Below are 22,149 nucleotides of genomic sequence, written 5' to 3'. Positions count from 1 at the left end.
ATAGAAATGCATTTTTCTAAAGCATAACGCAATTATTGAGAAAGAAAAAATCTGTTAAATTATAAGCGAAAATCTTCTTCCAATAGAATATACAAAAATATCTAGTTAATTAAATCAAAGATAATTAATTTTATTTCGATTAAACATGAGAATTGTTGAGATATCAATTTTAATTGATAAAATGTAAAAATTCGATAAAACATATAATTTTAATGTATTAATCATTCGCCTAACAAATAAAATATAATTCATGCAAATTATGTAATTGTAGGATTATAGGATTGCAGATCATAATCGCAAATCGAAATCTTTGTCATATTTAAAAAAAAAAGAAAGAGAAGGAAAATATATAATTTTTTTTAAATATTTTTACACTTAAATTATTTTAATAATTTTCCAGTAAAAATCAACGTCGAATAAAATTTTAAATAATCGATAAATATGCATGACGTTCATAGAAATTTTCGCTGTTTAACCGATACAATAATCAAATTGACTTTCCATGTCCGACAATCTATTGACAGATCTTGTCTGTTCAAAAGTTAGCTGCGAATTGTTACGCTTCGCGGACGTCACCGTGAATCAAAGTTTATCTAATTTCACATGACGCCATACTGTTTTATCCATAGTACGTTGTGCAAAATAAAAAAATCGTACAAAATCTCAATATTTTATAACGTATTTAAAGCCAGAATTATAATTTTAACAAAAAGTATCGCACAATTTAAAAAAAATTGTACTCGTTGGAGGCAATTCATAGCATGAAATTTTTGCGCAGTTAAAAATATATACGTTCTGAAATAAAACAGAAATGCCATTCCACCTACCTCGTAGACAATTTCAAAATTTTGAATTTTTTATAATAAAGATCGCGTTCTAAAATTGTGCCGCACGAAACTTTTCAGTGACGCGGCATTCGTTGTAAAGTTGATATTCATGCATGCGACTCGGGTTGCTTTTCAACCCGCGTCAGAAATACCACCAGGTATTTCTCCCCCGGACGGGACAGCAATAGTCGCGCGCGAGCAGATCGATAGCACGCCGGAGAATCGAGACACGTGTATAAAACGTTTCAACTGTCACGCGGAAAATACGCCAAGTTGTAAACATAAAGAATATATAATATATATATATATACATATATATAAGAGCTGTGTTGTGTACTATGTGCGCCGAGGCCGCACGCATGAGAAGCGTTTCGTGTCGTCGACGGGGCCGCCGCGCGTCTGACCATAAGCGGGATTTTCTACTGCGACAATCTATACTCGTGATAAAGATAATAGAACTCCGCTTGTAGTAATACAGAAAACATTATTAGGTGTTTATACATTGGATTTCTTATGCAATCGGTTAGATAAATGCAACTTTACGATATTGTAATCTTTGAAGTATAATTTATATTAATTATATTTAAATAGCAATCACGCAAATTATTATCTATAGAGTATTTCAGAGAATGTAAAACCATGATTTTTTATTACAAGACAAAATTCTGTGTATGTTTAATAATAATTAATGTGTCTATAAAAATTTGTGTAACGAGTGTTAATATTAATTAAGATGTTGATGTATCTTGTTTTTATTTTTTAATTTCTAAACGTTTTTAATTTTTGATTTCTCTAAATACGTTGGTTATTCCTCCTCATAATATCGTATACTACAATATTTTATGCTAAATCGATTATTGCGAAAAATCTAAATTGCTAAGCCTGCTTATATATTTCGTTTATTTTATTAAGAATACTGATCTAAATTATTGAGAGTACAAGAAAATATTTTTAAAAAAATCTAATAGAGTATACGGTACATGTTTTGAACAAAATGTAGCGCGGAAACATGCTCCATTAGAAGTATAACGCTACTAAATTTTAATACACAGAACCATAATACGCATAACATCTTGTTATTGCGTAAACTGCTCTCATAATTAATTGTAATGTCTGGTTTGCGTGAAATAAAGAGAAATTAAAAAGGAGTGGCTCTGTGCATGATAAGTGTAAAGTAGGATTCATTATTCTTAACAATTATACATTACTTTATTAATCTTCAATGTGCGCGTGATACATTCTTACAAAATATACATATACACACATACACACACATACACAATTCATTTATGTTGTATTAATATATTCGAAATTAAATAGTTTTATTTATGATTATTAAATTTAATAGCGTTTTAAATATATGTATGTAATTACAATGCAATTAAAAAATTAATTAAAAATTGGAAAGTAAACCAAGGCACAAGATAATGGAACACAATGGAGAAGGAAGAAACATGTCTTCTTTTTTTTTGTTATCATTTGTTTTGTTATATTCAAGGAAGTTATATTTCAAAATACTTTTACTTGCCAATTTTTAATTATTTTTTTAATTGTTATTATTTAAACCAATTTTTTTATCATAATGAAATTAATTCTGAAATAGTAAAAGAGGCGGTATTTAAAGATTTAAAACGAAATGCTTTTATAAAATATTGCGTTTCGCATTCATAATTTGCTACCGCAAATTAATGTACAATATGGCAGCGTTGAATTATGTAGATCAAAGACAAAAACATTTCTACTAATAACAATTATATAGAATGTTTCATTAAAATATTACATTTCTTTAAAATTTGATATTGCACAAAAAATATTTCAAATAAAATTAATAGAGTTTTGAGGAAGGAAAAAGTTGATAATCTTGATTTTTAAAGTAATTTCTCAAGATTATATATAAAAATTCATCTAGTTCTTTTTTTAATAGAACCCTAATTGTTTGATATATAAATTGTTGTTTGCAATATTTGATGTAAAAAATTATAAAGAGAGGCTGGCTAAAAATTTAAATTTTTCGAGATATTTTATGTTTTAATTAGACATAATTTTACATAAACTATAGAATATCTCGTAGAATATTCACTTTTGTATTATCTTGTCTCAATTATTTTATGTAGAAGATAATAAAAGGAATCAATTGGTACAAAAAAAATTCTTAGTTAAAATAAAGTTATCAAGGTTTTTCTGCCTCAAAATTCTGTCAATTTTACCTGGAACATTTTTTACAATGTCAAGTTTTGGAAAAAATATCTTGTAAAATTTCCTATAAAATCTTTCGTATATAACACACGAAGGAGAGGATATATGACGTACCACAATTATTATGCAACCGTAACATAAAATGAATGAATCCACTTTGCTTTCACATGAGAACAAAGTTGCATCTCCGAGGGATCTTAAAATGAGCCTGCCCATCACCTAGTTACCAACTAGAAACAACTATCATTTTATGATTCACTTTATTTTTATATAAATTTATATTTTAATATAAAGCAAATAATATAAAGAAATAAAATATATAAAAGTTAAAGAATGCAATTATTAACATAATAACTTTTTGGTTACGTAAGAAAATATATATCAATAGTACCTCCGACAGTATTCTGCTTTATTTTTCAATTTAGTATAAAAGTTGCAAAAAAATTGCATTGCTTGTTCTTGAGTGTTATGGAAAAAGAGTATCGGAACAAAACCAGTTAACGTTACCAGTCACATAACACTAACTGTAAGAGATTAACGTAACTTTCAAGTTTACGCGAGACATTTTTTCGTCTCGAAGCATGCTCGAATTACGCGAATACACATCGTAGAAGAATATCGCATCTACAAGGAAGTTTGTACAAACTTTTTTTAATGCGAGACTGGTACGTGTAGTAACGTCCAACAACGTCTCACAATTTATGTAATCTACAGCCTGCGCTAAAACCGTAAGAACTTTCACGAAATACGTACACCGCTACAAGTTAATCTGCATAACTAATTCCTCGCTTCGAAATATAAGCAAAACGAAGCTTCCGTCATACATAAATAAGCTTTCGACGTAGCGTTCATTTTGTCGGTTTAAGTATCGTACGTGCAAAATCGCTGGTATCGTAATTCCAGTGGAAAAAATAAAATTAAAAAAGGAGATTTATGTGTATTTTTAATGAAGATTTATGTTATTCCATGTTAATTAATTTACTCAATATCGGACATTCAGTTTGTCGGACAAGAAATAAAACTTTTGCTCAGCCAATAAATCATATACTGCATGGAAAATGAATTTGTAGAATTTGTAACTTTTTAAGTATATAACTTATTGTAATGTAAAATATAAATAAAAACTTATATATATATATATATATATATATATATATATATCATTTTTTTTTAAATTGTTTGAATATTACGATGTTTTAAATCTATAAAAGATTCTTCAATTATATTTAAAAAAATTGTCATCGTGGCATAAAAGTCCACAATAAATATTTAATAATAAAATCAATTTATAAAAACGAAAAAATTTAAAAAAATCTTGTAAAACATTTTTATATCACATGGATATTTTAATATATATATTATAAATAATATATATATTTGTGATGTAACAGATTTAACAATTTTACGAAAATTTAGAATAATACATACATATATTCATCTTCAAGATGCATTTATAAAATTTATCCGAATTTATTTTCATTATGAAAAATCTTTTCCTGTATTTTTTTGAACTTAATTTTTTGAACTTAATTTTTTAAATAAATTTTTTACAAAAAGCAACTAAAAACTAGGCGAAAATTGATCGATAAGAGAATTTGTGGATATTCGAAAATCAAGCATTAAATATTCCTTCATTTCACCCATGGAACCATGGAATCCTTTCAACAGTACGTTCAAATCATCTCGACTTCGACTGTCCGATGAACGTGTCAACACGACCACGATACCAAGTTTGTCGGTGTTTGCATACACCCCCCACACAGTTCCGATTTACCGCGTTACCCAACCCCTTGCCTATAGTCGTAGATTCGACGTTTGCATACGATAAAACGAAATCCCGGTAAGGTACTCCGATACTCTACTGCCGTGCGATTCGCTCGGTGCCTTGTTCGCGCGAAAATACATAAAACATTTTGCCTACAGCACCGATGGATTACAAAACAAATATGAGAAAGAAAAACAAATGTTCACTAGAGCCGAGAGAAACTTGCTCTAAACTAATTTTTATTTGAAATATAATATAATATATTTTATATGTATTATATATTTTTGAGAATAAAATGGAAAAGAAAAATAAAATGCTTAATAGAACCGGGAGAGACTTGCTCCAGTGAAACTAATTTTCATCTAAAATATCTATTTTATATGTATAATTTTTTATTTAAATATAAATGTATATATGTCTCTAAATCAATTTTTAAATAAAATATGTTAATATCTTCAATACATTTAAAAGCAAAATGTTTGTGTGTTCTTCGATTTTTATTTGCTAGAAATTTTTATTAAACGATTTCTAGGAAAAAATATCATTGTATCTAGGTAAAAACAATAATTCCATAAATAACAAAATGATAAGCGTATCAGTTGCTCTCCCAGTATTCATGAACGCTAAACATTCGTATCTACGTACGAGCTGCATATCTCGAATCGATCGAACTATTCGTATGCGAGTATATTGATCATATGCTTCACCTGTTTAGAGACACGCGATATGCGAATCAAATAATGAAATGGACAGAGGACGTGCGGCATAATTAACTAATTTCGACGAGAGGCTTGATTATCCGTGCGAGACTCGAGAGACGAATTTGCACAGGTAATGAAGTACAGTTGATGAGTATTCAGTGCGAGAACGAAGAATTATCGACTCGAACTGGAAGAATCTTTTTCCTGTATATTCGCGATATCCAGAATTGAGATAAATCTATATCGTAGCAAGCTAGTCAGCTTTCTAGCTGTTGGAAAGCTATAGAATCGAGAACGTTGAGGTATTTTCGCATTGAAAAACCGCAGTATCGGAGATCAAATCTGATTTTCTACGAAGCCATACGCTGATGTTCCGATATTTATTGATTCTATTATTCGCGGTTAGAAATAAAGTAACAAGCGAGTCTTTTTCTTATATAAGTTATATAAAAAATAATATTCAAAATAAATAATAATAAAATAAAAAATTGATAATAATACAATGTTTCATATGTAATATACAAACTAAATAAATAAGAAACAAAAATTATATATACATATTATTTAAAAAATATTTTTTCTTTCATGAAAAACAATAAATAAATAAGAAAAATATTTAATATATATTTTCTGTTCTATTTCATGTCTGATATGCAGTTAAGAAAAATATATTAAAGGATTTCTCCGTGCAATATATATGTATATAAAGCACACATAAGCCGCATTATTTATTCCATTTTCGTGCCAACTTGTTTTTAGCGGAGGAACTGTTCAGTTTCCCCGTCGTTAAGGTTTCTTTAGCGTATTTTACGACATTGGCACCGTAGTTCGATCAAGTTTGCGAACCATTTTTCAGAATGGGGAGAACGACGAGAATGAGTCTCAAAGACGGGAAGAATCAGCCGAAACTAGGTCTTGCAGGAAATTCACCAAACTTTTATCCTTTGCACAGTTCTATAAGCGTATCTCTTCCATTCAGTATCAATCACAAAGATTAGTTTACGCGCATTTCAAAGATACTTTGGTATGCATAGTAAATTACGTGCATTGCATAACAAAATAAATTGCACACGTTCGTGTACATGACGTATTCCTAGCAGATGCATGTATTACAAAAACATGGAAAATATGAAGGAACAAAAATATGCTAGCTAAAATTTATTCATGTAAAATACACTGAAAAGTCAACGACAAAAATTTATATAAGAATCTTTCTGAAACATTAAACATGTATGCTATGTAAATAATATGTTATTAACGAATATGTTTCACGAAATACATACGTTTTATCTAAATATGCAGTATCTGCTATTATTATCATATATTGTGTCTTTGCATTTCATTATAAATTTGTAGAAAAAAAAGAGAGAAAGAGAAAGAAAGGGAGAGAGAGATAAATATATTAAATATAAGTAACTTTTTTTCTGTGTCTAAAATTGTATAAGAATTCGGACATGTAAACTTTGAAATTCAAAATGCAATCATATAATAATCATAATATATCAAGTTAACGTCCAGACACATAATAATCGAGCATAGGCATGTCACTTTATATCGTCTAAAATTTTTAAATGCCATAAAGAGTTCTCGAGAGTGGGCTCATCGTATCATTAGAAATTCATAGCGTACTCATGCAGTTTGTTCATAGCTCTCGCTATGAAGAGGACTTTTCCATCGCATATTTCCTTCGACGTAAGCGTACCTATGACCAGTTCCCTGCTCTCCATTGATCATTGAATGTACGGGTTAATCCCTCCTCTCTAGCCCTTTCTCTCCTCTCGCTCGTTTTAGTAGTATCCTCGAGAGTGTGCTTATAGAATGCTGGCTCTTCGGGAATTTCACGACTCTTTAAAATTTCATTTACCTGCCTCGGCTGCGGCATAAATAGAACATGAATTCACAAGCTCGAAATTGTAATGCATCGCTAGAGGTAAGAGTCAGCAACCGTCTCCAATTACGACCTACATTGTCGTTGCTTGTATAACGAACGTTCCTTTTGCTTTGCGAGAGCACTACTTTCGCTGATTGCGCCCTATGTTCGATCGATAATTGGAGTGATCTGATTGGAGAAAAGAATCGCAACGTCATCGCGAATATTCGCACATCGTAAATTTGGCATGTCCATTTTCTTGCAAGCCCATTTCTACGATTTCGCAACAGAGCTTTTCAGAGTCACGTAAAGCTTTGCCGAAAAAGCTGAAACTTTTTGGAGCGATGCCGAAAAGATAGAATTCTATCTAATGAACGTGGCCCTAGTAACATGAAAGATTTAAATTAAAGAATTTGAGTAAATTGTGTGTGATTTAAACGCGCCATCGTCTTAAAAATCCATCGGATATAAAGCGAACATACTACTCACAAAACACGGTATATAATTGACATACTATGAATATAATAATTGCTATACGTATAGGATCTATCACTGATTCCGACAACCGACTATCGATGATTTCACGATAGTTGGTGATAATAAACGTAAAAGATGATGCTGCGTAAATTTAGCGACTCAGTTTGTCGTAAGGCAATTTCTTTGACTTTAACAGTCGAAATGATACGCCAAATGCACGCATATGCTATAAAAAGATTTTATGGAGACACACTTCGGGGAATGAACTTTGGGAGAATAATAAACATGTATATTCAAATGAAGACTATTACTCGGTGAGAAATTGGTTTTACTCCTCCAGGGGAGTATGATGTTTTACGGTGCCGAGAAATAAGCCGTCACCATCAAATGTCAAGAAAGAACGATAGACGTCAAGGACTTATTGTTAGATCGACATTGCCGGTAAAATTTTATCGTACGTATCGCCGCACTCTACATTTATAACTACATTTATTCTCGCTGTGTCGTAGTTTGAGTGATTTCGACCATGGTTAATTTTAGCACATTATTCCGTCGCATTATGAAAAGATTTTTCCGGATATGTACGTGCTTTCCGAGAAGGAAAATATACATGCTACGGCTATTATCGTTCTGAGACGCAAACACGCATTGGATCTAAGCCACAATAATGCAGAAATACAATTCTTTCCCAAGGATAAGAATTTTTCTCTCTAGCAACTTCAAATAAAAAAAAGACAATAAATATTAAATTCCTTCAATCCCTTAATTTAATGTATTTTGCTTAAATTTATTTTTCCCGAATGTGTTGAAATCGGCTAAGTAAATAGATCTATTAGATTGATTTAAATATTATAAGTTTTCTTTGTTTTGTTTGGAAAAAGCAATATTTATATAATTCGAAAATGTTTTAAAATAATAAATAAATAGCTAATATACATATTATACTCTCAAAAGATAAAATGCAAAAATATTATATTACTTAATAATACTAACTAATAATACTAATAACTTATGTCTACAATTATGGCAACAAGATTAGATTATATTATATTAGATTAAAGATTATATTATAATATTATTTATAAGATTTTATAAGAAAAGGAAATATAAAGTATGAGTTTTTTAAATATTCAATATGTATATTCAAATTTGACTATCTTCAAATACTTGTTGACACAAAGAAGCATGGTTGCAATCTCCCTTAATTGTTAGGCCGATCTACAATATCTATTGCTTTCAAGACTAGACTCAATTGCTCATCTTATTAAGCTCAACATTCCACGATTGCACTTTACTAAAATAAATTTACATTGAATTGCGTGCGCAATCAATCAAGAGTCGGACGAGTGTTGCAATTAAAGTCACCGCACGCGTCCGTTAATTCCAGTAATATTGCATAACAGATACACCGCGGTAGATACATTTAGTATTCGATTCGCGTTGTTAACATAAATACGTGCCCTGCCAGCGAAACATCAAAGATGGCGATTTGGAACACAAGAGAAAACCGCGATGACATTTGCACAAGGCATTCGCACGATTGCGAGATTAACAAGATAATTATAACGAGCCATCATAATCGCGAAAGCGATCGACAGTACGATGACGATAATTCTATTGGCGGCCGGAATGAAAACGTGATGAAAGGTAGTCCCAGAGTTGTCGTCGTGATGCGATTACGGGCCATCCGATTCCTACCATACGCCATCATTGTCCTCCTTCGACGAAGACATTCGGCGAGCTCGTTTTCGATTCTTCCGACTCGGCGAATAATTTCAATTTGATCGGAATCCGTCGTATTAAATCTTACTCCCGCTCAAAATGCATTTCTCTTCCCATAGTTTATCTGACTTTTCAAATGTAACAGCCCTTTGCGCGAAGGGTCATGAACTTGGCGACAATCATCTCGCCGAGGAAACTTTCCGCGTTTATTATTTACGATCGACCGTTATGTCGCCTCTGACTATCAGGTTTTATACAATCTCGTCTTACACCTCGTGCCGTCAGATGGATACTTGAGAGATCGCGTGGTGGGATTTACTGCCTCCGGGGAGAGACACTCCGGACAGATATTTTATTTGCGACGTCCGATCTCTTGCGGCTATTAATCATTTTCTCTCTTATGAATTCCTCGCAAAAGTTTTATTCGATTCTTGTATTTCAACCGTGTACGTACGTATCATAAGCAATCGCGAGCTCTGTGATAAATTGTTCATTCGACTGACGTAATTTTCTTTCGATCTCTCTTTCTCTTCTTTTCTTGATTTCTTCCATCCTTAGATAAGAGTCTTTATTCTCGCGTTGTTACATTCAAGCTCTTCTATTCAAGAATACTGCAAATCATAAATAATCAACGACAATTTGTATCAATGATCGTTTGTCTGGGTATACACTATAGAATCAATGGGACAAGAATAAAATGCAAGAATAAAATTATCATTACAATCTTTCGTATGATTCTTGTAACCAGCAACATTTATCAACGATTAGAAGATAGAGTAAATTATCAAAATCGTTTTGAAGGAAGAAACATGGATTAAATAGGCGATCAATCGATTAGAGAACTGATCTTCATTAAAGATACACAATACACGCATGTCACTTACACTAGACTGATACATCGCTTGAAATGAACGTTATTAATCGATCGTCATTATCCGATCACGCTACAAAGATTGATATGTATATTGTTGCGTTGATATCATCATTGCCGTGAATACGATTACGCGAATTCAATACGGTCGACCGAACGCACGTGTAGCCGAAGTAAATCGAAAGGAAAGATCCACGTACAATAGAGTTACTAGGATCAATAGCTCAAGGCTGTACTAAATCCTGCTATCGTGCTCGACATGTTCTGATATCGATTCTTCGAAACGACTCGCCTAAAAAAATTAGGGCAAAAATTGTTTCTTTTTACGTCGCTATCGATTGAATATAAAGCTGGTTGCAAATCGTTCGATAATAATAAGTAACCGGCGCTTTTAAAAGCTTCTGTATTCATTACAGGTCTCTTCGTAATTTCTCTTTTGTTGCGAAATTATGGCTGCATCAAACAAATGTATTAACGTGTAAATTATGCGCAAGCTTTCCCCCCTCGATATTTTTATTTCAATTATTTGTGTCATTTATAATATTGTATCATAATATTAATATTATTGTTTGATATTATTACGTTTGGTACATATTCTCTTGATTGGAAAATATTATTACAACGTAATATGTGTGTGTGTTGTCTCTTTAATCGTAATATTTTACAAAAAAAAAAATCATAAAATACTACGAACACGAGTAAAATATCGCACTGAATATTGCGTTCATTTATTCTGCGAATATTTTTCAATTTGAAATTACATAATTCAAAATTACGTATCGTAATCATAATTTCGCGTAGTCGGCATCATACGCTTTGTAAACGTTCATTCCTCTCACACTCGATGCAATGAATTATTCAAAATCATTGACTTATGATACATCCAATAGTGTCCGGTGATGACGATCCAGTTAGAAGCGACTTAGAATGTCAAGGATGACTGCTATAGAGCCAACATCCATCTAGATACGATAGAAGTCGAATTGGCGAGCCAAGGTTGAGCTAGATTCTACATTCATTCTGTTATTAGACCGACGATGCGGTCATCGGGTACCCTACCTCGCAATTTTTCTATCATGCGATTACGCCGATATCAAACGGCAAACTAAGATGGAAATCTTCGATTTATGTTAGAAAATATCCAATTGATATCACGCACGTTTTAAATAAGAAAATTTTATTTTTATATAACGTAAGAATAAAATTCCGCACTTTATATGATTTTGATATAAACTGTATCGATTTGGAAAGTTTAATATATACTAAAAAATGCGTCGCTCAAGCAAAAGTGTTTCAACATTTGTTATTCAACATTTTTCGTCATATATATAATATATAGATAATCAATAAAAAAATTAATCGTAAGAGACAGGGAGCAAATAATGAAATCCCTTAATATTCTCATAGTTTAAGTGTCAAAAATAACGTCAAATAGCGACAAAGCCCTGCCAAAAAATCGCTTAAGCGACTACAAAAGGGATAAATTCGTACCGATCGAGGGCTTAGTCGTAACGACCATCGGGACGATTTACAAAGCTATCGAAAGTCTTTTAAGAAGTTACCGGTGAGACGGCACGAAGCGAATTATTCAAATTGCCTTCGATCGAACACCGTCGATTGAATGAGAAAAAAAAGGCTTCGTTCTTTGTGTGCGTAGATATCATTTTGTATGAAAATCTCATCAGTGTATATATCATACATGCGTCTCTGTGTGTCACAGCAATGCGTCTAGATCCAAACTATGAATATACGAGTTAGTCGCACATCCGACTTTGTCACTAATTCGATAATTTACGGAATACATTTCGCGAAAACGTAATTTATCAGCTACAAACGACAACAAAATGTCATCTGACACACATATAATTCTATATACATATTTTCAGAGTCGCCCAGTAACCGCGACATTAAAAAAAAAAGCGAGTATTCTCGTAAACTATTAAAAATATCTCTCACAAAGAGTTTTTTTACACATTTTCAAAATAAAATATATCTTTTATATATTTTCGAAATAATATTAAATTTAATTTAAATATCTCGTATGTTTTGTGTAAAATTATTAAAATAATTTTTATACACATATAAAATCAAATGTCTATCATTAAATATAATCGAATAACAGACAATTGGAAATAACTTTGGGTTAGAAATGTCAGATATGTTCAAATGTTGTGAAAATTTATTAAATTTACGAAACGTATTTAATTCGATCAATTTATATAACACATAACGTAATTATTTAATGTAATAATAATAAAAACAACATAAATATCTACAATTTAAATTTTATACACACACTCTCTCTCTCTTCCTCAAAAGTATTAAAATAAAATAATAATAGTTTTAAAATACATATACTTAAGATATATAAAAATATGCAAAAAAGCTGTTAAAACTTTTTTGAAACTCTTTTAAAAATTTTATACAAAAATCTAAAAAATTGCATCTTTATATAATTATAATAAGTTATACAATATAAAATATATTTTTACAAATGTTTCAAAATTCATGTCACTTTTCAACTATTCTCAAATATATTTAAGACAACAAAATATTTTTTGAAAATCTTTGACATTTCTTGACTTAAATAATCTTTGATAAAGTTACATAAGAGAAAACTAATATGAGGCTCGCGTATTATTTGATATAATATTAAACCAAACTGTCAGAATGTGAAAGGTTTTAGATAAAAGATAAACTATACTTGGAATTATTGTTGCATGACCTTGTGCTACTTTCAGTACATACGTCTCGACTTTAACGCAGCTTCTCCGTATTTAAAAAGTCTGAAAAATCAATAAATGCACATTTACCCCTTTATTTAGCTTTGTATCATCGCGAAGTCTAGTCTAGCTACTTCTATTAAATTCGCGGTCTGTTGTAACAAAAATTTTAGATAAACGAGAAAAATTCTCGTGCAAATAAATGCAAAGAATCTTGAATAGATGTTCCAAATTCATATAAATAGATTTTTTAATATATTTTTATTATCTTTTTTTATTAAACATATTTTTGACTAATATCTTTTAAAATATTCCGATGATAAAATTTATGTAATATTTTTAAAAATTGTTAAAAATTGCAGCAAATTACAAACGAATGTCAAAAATTTAATACTTTCAGAAATAATATTCTTTAAAAAAATTTGAAAACTAATATAAATAAAATTATTTCCTTAAAAAAAATTCATATTTTACAACAAATTATTTATTTTGTGACTGTTGGAACTTTTAAATTAATTAATTAATTAATTAAATTATAATTAATTGAATTAACTCATATTATTATTTTTTTAAGGCACAAGATATTAAGCAGATAAATCTCACACACACGCACATTTTAATGTCAATGGGTGCTTTCCATTTAGCGACACAAATCGACACAAGTGTCATTCTATCTTTGTTTGTTGTTATTCACTGAAAAAAGATAGAATGATGCTTGTGTCGACTTGTGTCGCTAAATGAAAAGCACCCAATTGGGTAGAGTTCAATTGTAAAAGCAACTTTCTTGATCTTTCATGTACTGAAAAAAATGGAAAACTGATTGCCTTCGGCGACGTTATCTCGAGCACGCTTTACGTCGCAAGTGTACTGTGATGAACATGAAAACGGCCGACGAGCCGAAGATGATGGACGAGAGAGGTTATTGCTATGAGATCGACCATGAATTATGCAGACACTTCAAAAGCCTCATAGCTTCGTCGCGGTTGGATAGGGCGATGGTAGATTGAACGATGGGAAACGTTGTTAATGCGCAACAAGATAAGTGTTAAATCGTTTAGATGTCAAGTCATGAAATGCGTTAGCCTATAAAAATGACTACAAGAATGTCCGTTGCGTCATTTAAACCAAAAAGTGATGGAAGACAATTTCAATTTCTTAGTGCTGATAGAAAACAATACGAGCTGCTTGTTATTTATTATTGAATATTCTTACATGTGTATCTAGTATTTAAAAAATTTATAAAAGTAAAAAAATACACTGTCAATTGTAACGTCACAATAAATGTAACATAATAATAAAAAATGCATAATAATAATAATATTAAAAGTAACATATTGAAATTTAAAAAAAAATTATCTAATCAACATTAATTATCTAACATTACATAATCATATATGATTGCATATCATAAATTTCTTTTCAGCTAGAATGTGCGTGTTTTTTGACAAAACTTTTCAGTCGCAAAATATGTATAATTCTTTAACATTTTATTCTACATGATTTATTCTACTCGTATCAATTTGCACCTAAAAAAATCGAAAATATTCATGCGCAAGTATAAACACGATATTCATATAACTACAACCGTAATAGCACTTTGCATAAGTAAATATAATTAGTCCTCCATCTTCAAAGAGATATTATATTTTAATTATAAATCTTCCTAGAGAGAAAAACATTTCAGATAAAATTTTCACCTAAAAGAAGCCAGACAATTATTATATCCCAAAAGTAAACAATTATTACATCCGTGTTGATGATTGTAAAACAACGACCACGAATTAACGGCGTGAAGTTTTAATCTGTCGGTCGTTTAATTTATCGAGAGAAGCAGCTGTTGTAAAGCTCTTAATTCTAATTGAACTTATATACAGGGTGTCTCATTATGGCGGTATGGAAACGGTATGAGACGCGAGCAATGATTCGACTTTTCGTGACGCAAATACTCAAGGTAATTGAGCGTATTCCCTAATTTACTCTTCCGGAGGATTATATTTAATCCAAGCACGAATCCGTGTACCTCGAATTTATCTGCGGGTGTCCTCGACGTCACGCCAGTCATTTCGTATACAAATTTTTACACTAATCTAGAATTTATTTCCTCTTAATCCACCTTTTTACTGTACCACGAATATTATTTGTCGACACTTGTTTAGTGATGACATACATTTTTGAATTAGCATCTTAAGTTAAATACTAAGACGGTGCTATTGCAAAACCTAAATGGTAAAAAAAATTATCGATAATTAAATAAATATTATTTTATTATTATATGATATTTATGACCTTTTTTAAGAGAAACAAAATGTACTCAATCAATGTCTTTACAATTAAATAAACTTCATTTTAGATCAATGCATATAGATGTTTTCACGATAGATAGATTCTCAAAAATAATGGATCGAATTTTAATATTATTTACGTATCGAAAGAAATCGTACAGTAAAGAAGACTGTCAATTTGCACAGAAAGAGTACAAAACCAAAAAGTCTAAGGAAACCTTAGACGAGTTCAGTTTTCGATGTTACATCTCTGGAAAAGTCTACTTTACGTCGATTGTCGCTATCATCGCTATCATCACGAGTAAATATACAAATTGTATTTCTACAGTGAGAATATTTAAACTGCAATATCAAATATCCCTTGCAATTTTTCCTTAAAATTCCCTAAGTAACCGTCTCTTAGATTGGACGTATTATCGGAGCAGGAGGGGCGGAGAAGAAAAATAAAGAGAAAATCGAAGATATCGAATCTCGACGTTTCTCCTCGCGGAATCTAAGGATTACAGGGTGTTAATAAACCGCAGGAAAGAAGCTTACCGGTTCAGTAGGGGCGTTATTCCACAACTCCAACGGGCCAACGTCTGTCGTGCAATATTCTCTTCGTATATCCCTCGAGATAAACGATAACGTTCGCTCTCTCTCCTTCCCCCTCTCTCTTTCTCGTAGAAGACAACTCGCAATTGGGCTCGCGAATTTTGTTACGTCTCGTTTGCACTTGTTCGTCGAGCTTGCTCGGCGACGTCCGGCCGTTGAGGAAAATTGAGAAAGAGAGAGAAAAGCTGGGCAGCGATCGAGCTAGGGCCGACTTACTCACGAGAAGCCGAGAGCGTCGTTCGTCCGAAAAGCCGTGGCCGCGAGATCGGCGCCGTGGTTGGCACAGGCTCTTTCACGACACATGGAACGTAACGTCAAGCTGTCGTGCCCGCAACGTGCCCCGTTCGCGAGTCCGCAAGTCACTGCTGCAACCGGCGCGACGGCACCCTCCTGGCTCGCGTACCCTCGCGCGCAATTCGCGAGCGCATATTATCTCACCTGCGTCCTGCGGATCACACATCGCAAACGCTATATCATTTCACGCCGCTGCGAGGGACGCACGGGCTTCGACCAGCGGCGTGGCTTGGCTTTTTGCGTATATATTCGCGCTATCGATCGTACCCCGTCCCGATACGTGTGACGGCCGATAAAGGGCCGCAGCTGCACGAGGAGAAAGAGAGAAACGAGGGAGAAAAAGGGGAAGGGGGGAGAGGGGGCGAGGGTGTAGGGAGGTACTCGGCCGCGTTTAACCCATTACCCGTCCGATTGCTTTACCTCCCTTTCCCGGTTCGTGCTTAAAGTTTAAACGCGTGGCTTAAAGCCGTCGTATACGTACGTTACGGTATACACGGATCGAATTTAATCTGGAACACGCGTGTTTAAAATTTCAAGCCCTTTCGCTCGACGACGGGGCAACAAGCTTGCCGTAAATCGAATCGACTGCCGAATTTCTCTAGCGTTTAACCCAACAACGGAATGTGGGGGCGATGTGAAATTGTTTATTTACATAGCGAGAGAAGCCGCGGTGGAGAAGAGGAGTTTATCGATTTCGTGATGCAATGTATCGCCTTCTTTTTCTCGTCGTGCCTTTTATATATATCCGATTCTACGTCGCTGCATCTAATACATATATAAAAATGGATAAGAATAAATTGATCTTACCGATGTGTAATCTCCCGCATATTACCGTGATACATAAATAGATACGTCGCAATAAATCAATTTCCCCGGAGCTCTCGTTTCGCGTTTCTCAGAAATCCCATAGAGACCGTAGAATCTTAATATTCGAGCAATTTCCATTGCATTTTCTCCTTTGCGAAAAGCTAATCTCAAGTTTAATTACTCTAGTATTTAATATTACAGAATGGTGGACTTACTTTGGTTATTCGTATTGAATAAAATTTCACACAGATATAATCCAACTCAAAGTAATACTAAACATTCTGTATTCCACATTAATTCCAAACATTATTTTCGCATTTTAAAATTAAAGATGTCAAAAAGAATTTACTACTGAAATGAATTGTCAGATCACAGATGTTTATCAAAGGATGTAAAAAAATATTTTCGAATTTAAATTAAAAAAAAAGACAAATATACAGAAAAATAGACAGAATTTTAAGCGCGATATGAAAACATGAATAATTTTTTTATTTCATCATTGTGTTTATTGCATTTCGCATCAATCATATTCAACTCCAAAAGCTCTCGAGCTCGATACATCGTTCCTTATACGATTTAGTTTCATAAAATTTTTTCCGAATGACCCACGAAGTGACTAATTTTACAGGAGATTAGCGGTCTGAGACGTGATCGGAAAGCCAGATCTTATCGAATGACCCTAATTCCCTTTCAACTATTTATTTCTCCCTCGCTATGCGTGCAAAATGTACGAGCTGACTTTGGAAAATTCAACGGGATAGGAAAAGGATCGTACATTATAGAGATGTCTATCCCAGCTTTGTCTAATTCAAAGAGAGACGTCGGCTCTAAAACGCTTAGACAGCGAATAGCCGTCAGTCTCGCAGGTATACTCGACGTTTGCGAGCTCGGCAGCTACTCGGGAATTCCAGGAACAAAGGATGTAGAAAATTGAGGGATTTTTCGTCTTTTTTGCAGCCTCCCCTCTACTCGGTACTCCCCGGGGGTCCACCGAGTGTACTCGCGCGGAATACCTATATGACACATACAATCTCCCTTATCTTTGGCTCTTCAACCCGGTCGTGGTGACTCCTACTCCCCTTTTTCCCTTCCGTCATTACGCTAAGGTCCCTCGCTAATTAGTTGTACACTCACGTCCTTGTAAGGAAAAGGATCGCTACTCCAGACCGTGCTACATCGCGACTTAAACGCCAGCGGGATTCTTAAGTGGTTTTTCTTCTTCTTCTCCTCTCTCTCTCTTTTTCTCCTATTTTTGCTGCAGCCCTTTACGCTTCTCTACAACGCCGAGATTGTCACTTCGAGCTGATAGCGGCGTGGCATGATTCTTACATGCGGTATACTCGCTTTTCTCCCCTCGTCAATCGAGAAGGGTGCGTGCTCGATCAAAGAGGACAGAACGAGGACGCACGCGATTCTCCTCTCTCTCGTGCTTTTCTTCTCTCTTCTTCGCCCTCAACCGGCCTTTCGTTGACTGAACAACAACAAGCGACCTGATCACAAGAACCCGCAGGGTCGAAGGCGAAGAAGACAGATATCGGAGTAAAGAAAAGAGAAAGAAGTGCGGTATCACGAAGACGGGGAGCCCTTCTTCCACTCGAAGGGAGGCTCGTCAGGATGCGAGGGGGAAACGATCTGGACGGAAACGACTCGCACAACAGGCGGACGTCCCGTCTAGCGACGTGAGAGGCGTGCGCGTTTGTTACCCGCGGTATTTCTCTCGCGGCTCAAAACCGTCAACGACGATACGGCGCGTTTTCTAGCACGTACGAGTGCGGCGGAGGTACTAGCTAGAGCGAGGCGAAAGCGTCGGTGCGAGGTCTCTCTCCCCGAGACTGATCCTGCGTGCTGAACGAGCCGTCGCCGCCGCCGCCACCCGCCACCCACTCCCACCGTCGTAGGATTCCTCATGGCCTCCGCTGCCCCTTCTCCTTTTCCTGCTGCCCCCTCTGGTTTTTCTCTCGCCCGCGAAAGCTTCCACCTCCTACTTTTCTCTCTCTCTTTCCCTTTTCCGGTCTATATACGACCCTGCTTCCGTCTCTATCTTTTCGCGCCCGTAAAGTGTGTTACGTATCTTCCGCCACTCTCTTCGGCACCTCCTACCGATTGTCCTGTGTTCTTCATCGCTTCTTCCGCCGTCGACGGCGATGGTGTCCGTTGACGTGAACCGTTGCACGCGTGTGATCCAACGATTGCACAGCTTTAGATATCGCTGCATCGTGCGACATCGAATTTTAACCGATTTCACGATTTCATTTCTGCCTCGGTTACTGGAAGCGCGAGATCATTTGAAGATTACGTATCGCGGCGAGAATCGTCGCGAACATTATGTCAGATATTCCGAGCGGTTACATCATGGAATATCTTGTGACGAAGAAGTTCGATGAGATATCACAATGCTCCTTTTTATCGCGAGCACATTAAAGTTTCAAAAAGAGGGAGCATCTTCCAAGTGTTCCTGCTTAATACGCTGTTTTATGCATTTGTATTTCTAATCTTTAATATAGTAATAAAATTGCGAGATAAATTCGCAGCTTGATAAATAATTGCCTGAAAACGTATATGCGAACATTGTAAACATATGCATTTTATTTACTGAGCGTTCTTCTCTTCTTTAATTCCTCGTTCGTATTTCTGTCAAAATAATGTAAAATTTGTACGGAGTAAGGAAAAGTTCCGCGCGAACACATTGTGGGAAAATTAACTTTACTTAATCAACCATATAACGTTGGAGGAAGCAAAATGAATATCTACTGCTAGAAAAATAATGATCAAAAAATTCATATTCCTTGCGCATGACTGTGCTTACTAGCGAGGAATTTACAGTGATTTTACTCTAACAAAGATGAATATGTATCGTAAATCAGTATTATAATATCGCGGACTTTGCAAAGATAACCAACCATACAAAATAATATACACAGTGAGTCAATGCAATTTTCCGATAAAGCAAACTTTTAAACCGTCTAATTCCGTTGAGTCTCACATGATAATCATGCATGTGAAAATTATATCCGATAAAACCGTATTTTGATAAAGCGTGTCTTATCGCGCGATCTTGAAAATCTTGTGAGCTTTAATTTATAATTTTATCAATTTCAAACCATGCGCAATTTTAAAATAATTTTAAATTGATTTTAAAATGATTTTCAAATATTTACATATAAGTAAGCAAGCGCAGATGAGCAAGCGCAAAGTTAATTAATAACTCAACGATTAGAAAAACATTGCGTTTATTGTAGCATACGTTTCGGCCTATTTCGAGCCATCGTCAGTAAACAAGGAATAGAAAAAACGGTACGCAGATTTTTCTGCGCATAGTCACAAATGGGAACCTCCCAGATCGAAAACGCAAGCATCCGGGATAAAAATATGTCCATACCGAGCGCACAATCGCTGCGAAGCTTTAAAATCATAAACATTTACTGTGCGTGTCTAACCGTTGAGTTATTAATTATCTTGCGTTTATTAACCTGGCTTTTATTAGATTGTTTTTATTGTTTATTTATTATCGAGAGCTTACTCTTTTTTAATTCCAACATTTATCATTCCTTCTTATTCACAAATATTTATCACTCTCTGAATAAATGTCTCACATTATATGGTCTCATTTGATCTTATTTTACGTTGCATCATACCGCATAGAAGCGACTTGTCGTTCGAATTCAAGCCGCGAATGTCACGCGTGTCGCGTTTCGTTATGTCACATCGAAAGTTGAATTGTCCGGCGCAATATCACAATTCCCATGCAAATATATCCCTCTCGCTTTAACAAAAAGCGATCGTCGATATCCACTGCACGATTCCATGCGGAAAGCCAATCGGTTGCTCGTTCCGCAACGGGTCAACAGAGTTGAAAATGGATTCGAATGATAGAAACCGAATGATGTAATTAATATCGATTAACGTTTTATCGGTGAATTCTGAGTGTGCAATGTGAGTCTGCGTTACAATCGGCCTGAACACAGAGAAACCGCAGGACAGGCGTGCATGGTGCGGTATCATTCGCGGTACGATACTGCAAAAAGGAACGAGAGGAACGCAGGACAGCTTTTCATCCACGATGAAATGCAAATGCACGCAAACGTGTGCGAGGAACGATACGCGCTCGTCCAAACTCATGATTTTTCAAACAGAGCAAAAGTCAATAATCGTTGCGCTGGTCGCGATACGATAAATATTATGTATGCTTGTACATGTATTGTCGTCGTTATATGTGTTGTCTGTGAATCAATGAAAATTTTTTTGACAAGTTTTACTTAAATATCTAAATATCATTAGCAACGTAAGCAAATTAATACAGAAAATTTAACGACACTAATGTATTCTCATCATGTATCGCAATATTAAAAAGAAATAATTATTTTACAAAGAAGCTTTATATGATAAATGAATTAAGAATTAAGAAGAAAACAAATTTAAAAGTTTGTCTCAAGTATCGATAAAATTAAACGATAAGAATAATATATGAAAATTTTGTACAAAAAAAGGTATAAAAGAAAAACCTGTAAAAAGAGAAAATTAAAGTAAAACAAAATTATTATATACAAAAATTAATGTTTTTCTAATACTAAGAATAATAATGTAATATTTCAATGTTAAATTATATAACAAATGTACAAAAAAATTTATCCTTATTAGATTTTTCAAGCTAAAAATTGCAGAAAAATGTTTCAAATTGAAAGGCAAATTGATATCGTAATTAATATGTAAAAAATGTTTTGTGATACATATAAATATATAATTTATCAACCCGATATATTAGATAGATTCCATTTATATTACTCCAATGTATTCATTCGATTTTCCCTATCACTTTTAAAAACTGCTTTATACATTTGTACGATTGTACACAATAATAGTAGAAATCAATCATGGCTGTTAAATAAACGTCATGAAAATCGCAGAATACTAAGAATTAAACATTCCAATAATTACTATGTACCGCATTAGATGAACAACGTTAATCACGCATGATTACATTTACACATGCATATATAATCTACGTAAGCAAATTATTTGT

The 22,149-nt window shown here is 33.8% G+C and overlaps 2 protein-coding genes across 9 annotated transcripts in view; both read right to left on the bottom strand.

Annotated features, from left to right (window-relative positions):
• The window catches only part of Nca (neurocalcin homolog), a 149,922-nt gene that overhangs the window by 59,537 nt on the left and 68,236 nt on the right, over positions 1–22,149 (bottom strand). The gene's annotated exons all lie outside the window — the stretch shown is intronic.
• The window catches only part of LOC145971776 (neuronal calcium sensor 2), a 130,339-nt gene that overhangs the window by 40,094 nt on the left and 68,096 nt on the right, over positions 1–22,149 (bottom strand). For 3 of the 8 annotated variants that reach the window (XM_083099815.1, XM_083099810.1, XM_083099816.1), the window contains one exon: positions 13,134–13,215. The exons of 3 other annotated variants lie outside the window; for them this stretch is intronic. The gene's annotated coding sequence lies outside the window, so the exon portion shown is untranslated. Of the gene's footprint in view, positions 1–13,133; positions 13,216–15,971; positions 16,474–18,458; positions 18,597–18,832; positions 18,959–22,149 lie in introns of those variants that run through there. 2 more of the 8 variants (XM_083099811.1, XM_083099814.1) reach the window with 2 other exon arrangements.

Source organism: Camponotus vicinus, unplaced genomic scaffold (assembly GCF_025532165.1).
Source record: "Camponotus vicinus isolate PSW18456_S1 unplaced genomic scaffold, iyCamVici1.0 SCAF_5, whole genome shotgun sequence".
Classification (NCBI taxonomy): Eukaryota; Metazoa; Arthropoda; class Insecta; order Hymenoptera; family Formicidae; genus Camponotus; species Camponotus vicinus.
Note: the sequence above shows the minus strand (reverse complement) of the source record. Positions and strands in the feature narration are given on the sequence as shown.